This window comes from Vollenhovia emeryi, unplaced genomic scaffold (genome assembly GCF_000949405.1).
Source record: "Vollenhovia emeryi isolate VEMERY1.0 unplaced genomic scaffold, V.emery_V1.0 DF943126.1, whole genome shotgun sequence".
Taxonomy (NCBI): Eukaryota; Metazoa; Arthropoda; class Insecta; order Hymenoptera; family Formicidae; genus Vollenhovia; species Vollenhovia emeryi.
Window position 1 is genome coordinate 749 of NW_011963240.1, and position 2,488 is coordinate 3,236.

Sequence of the window (2,488 nt, forward strand, 5' to 3'; positions counted from 1 at the left end):
CATTTTCTTTGATTCTATACGATTTTATATGATTTATATACATGATTTTACATTCTATATGACTTTCTATGATTAAATACGATTTTATATGATTTAATATGATTTTTATATGACTTAATACGATTTTATATGATGCTATATGATTTTATATGATTTAATTTCATTTATATGCTTTAGTACGATTCTATATGATTTTAAATGATCTTATATGATTTAACGCTATTCTTTATGATTTAATGCTACTATACATGATTTAATGCCATTTTATTTAATTTGATACTATTTCTATATAATATGATTTAACATTTTATTAGATTTAACACCATTCCCTTTGATTCCATATGTTTTATACGATTTTTTATACATGATTTTACCCAGTGAAAACAGTCAAGTCAAAATGACGACAATATGACGTCAAATTAGTCGATTGTTGTCATGGCGTCAAGAAAGTGGACCAAAATGACGAAAAATTGACACCATATATTTTGACGTTGTACGCGATGAAACATCATAAAGAAAGATAAAAATGGATATTTCAATAATAATTGTAGAGTTATATGGGAAAATCTCAATCAATGTCATGTTGACATCAAGATGACTACATTATGATATCATTTGAATATTCTATATATCATACTGTGAAGGTTTGGCTACAAATAAAACTTACATTTTCTCCACTTGTGGAGAAAGGGAATACAATTTATTTTGTATTCTTTTTACATATAATAATTTTATAAAATCGCGGTCTATAACTTATTGTTAGTTGCGTCGGTAACTCGGATGGACTCGGATCCACGGCCCACCGCCCATGCCGAGGACCAATCGCATCGACTGACAAGTGAGAGCGAGTAGGAAGTAGGACAGAACGTCATTTTTTCTCTCTCGGCGTGACGAACTCTGAAGAGCGGGCGCGCGACTCTGTATGCATGAGTGGAGGGGGAAACCAGCAGTGAGTGTGCTCGGGCTCGAAGTCGCGGCACGTAATGGCTGTGTTTTGCCGAACCTCTGCAGCTAAGCAATCGTTCGTTTGATAGTTTCAATGGTGATTTCGATTACAGTGCCGCTTAACTCAGCATCAGCGCTTCTGTCCAGCCAAATATTTGTAGGCAAGTGCTCGCCCCTTAAGTGCGCTTATAGTTGAACAGAGGTTCGGCAAAACAGTCAAGTTTTGGTACCGGTTTTGTGCACGTGCCGTGCACGTGCCGGTGTTGCTGCGTGTCTCCATGTGTCTCGTGCCCACGTATCTGCATACTCGACGACCACAACACAGGTAATTCTGCTTTTCCTTTTTTTATATAATATTCTAGCGAACGACAAAGTTTAAATATATTTTTGTAGGCAAGCGCTCGCCGCTTAAGTGCGCTTATATAGTTGAACAGAGGTTCGGCAAAACAGCCAAGTTTTGGTACCGGTCTTGTGCACGTGTCGGTGTTGCCTGTGAAGGTATAAATATATTTTTGTGTAGCAGATGATAATAGATCTGCTCTCGGACAGGTGGTCAACATTCTGATCGACAATGGATACAAGACAAGTAAGTTTAGGATAGTCTACAATTTTTTCTTTTATATTTTTTCGCGGAATTAGCAAATGATAATTTGTATATTAGTGTGTTTCTTTTGATGATAATATTATTTTAATCGTCTTTATGTGCAGGTGCAGTTAAATTGCGATTTCCTTCGAGTTTTTTAACTGACACTGAGGCAAAAATTAAGCGTTGGTTCCAAACTGCCAATGGAAGAAAAGCTGATTCTCAAAGTTATTCTAAAGTATAACTTGTTTGTAAGACTCATTCCCACTAAGCGCGACGCGTAATGTGTTCAGTAAAATTACGCATAGATTTTATTTTTTATGTTAGATGGTAATGTGGGGCTTATATAAAACATTGAAGCCCAATTAGTCAAACATTGTGATTATTACACATAATTATATGTGTTTACATTTTTGTTTTATTTAAAGTAATATAATTAAATAGATATATTACTTAATAAATGTCATACTACCATGGTATACTATAACATACCATGGTAGTATGACATATATTCTAAAGTATAACTTGTTTGTAAGACTCATTCCCACTAAGCGCGACGCGTAATATGTTCAGTAAAATTACGCATAGATTTTATTTTTGTTAGATGGTAATGTAGGGCTTATATAAAACATTGAAGCCCAATTAGTCAAACATTGTGATTATTACACATAATTATATGTGTTTGTATTTTTTGTTTTATTTAAAGTAATATAATTAAATAGATATATTACTTAATAAATGTCATACTACCATGGTATACTATAACATACCATGGTAGTATGACATATATATGATATATTCATATACATATATGATATATTCATATAATACGGTATATGAAATGTTCTATACTATATTTTATAGCAAAAGGTCAATAAAAAAACTAATAATATATATTTATGTCTGCTTCTATTCTATGTGACTTAGGTTTAATGCATTCGAGAAAGTTTAACTGCAAAT

General features: G+C 33.0%; 1 long non-coding RNA gene across 2 annotated transcripts; it reads left to right on the forward strand.

The window, feature by feature from the left end:
* Window positions 1-370: 370 nt before the first annotated feature.
* LOC105566685 lies at window positions 371-2,424 on the forward strand. 2 transcript variants are annotated; one of them, XR_001009306.1, is made up of 3 exons: window positions 371-1,270; window positions 1,339-1,531; window positions 1,654-2,424. It is a non-coding gene; the product is annotated as an uncharacterized LOC105566685 (long non-coding RNA). The 2 variants fall into 2 exon arrangements; XR_001009304.1 differs by lacking the exon at window positions 1,339-1,531 and having other exon boundaries at window positions 675-1,270.
* Window positions 2,425-2,488: the final 64 nt, after the last annotated feature.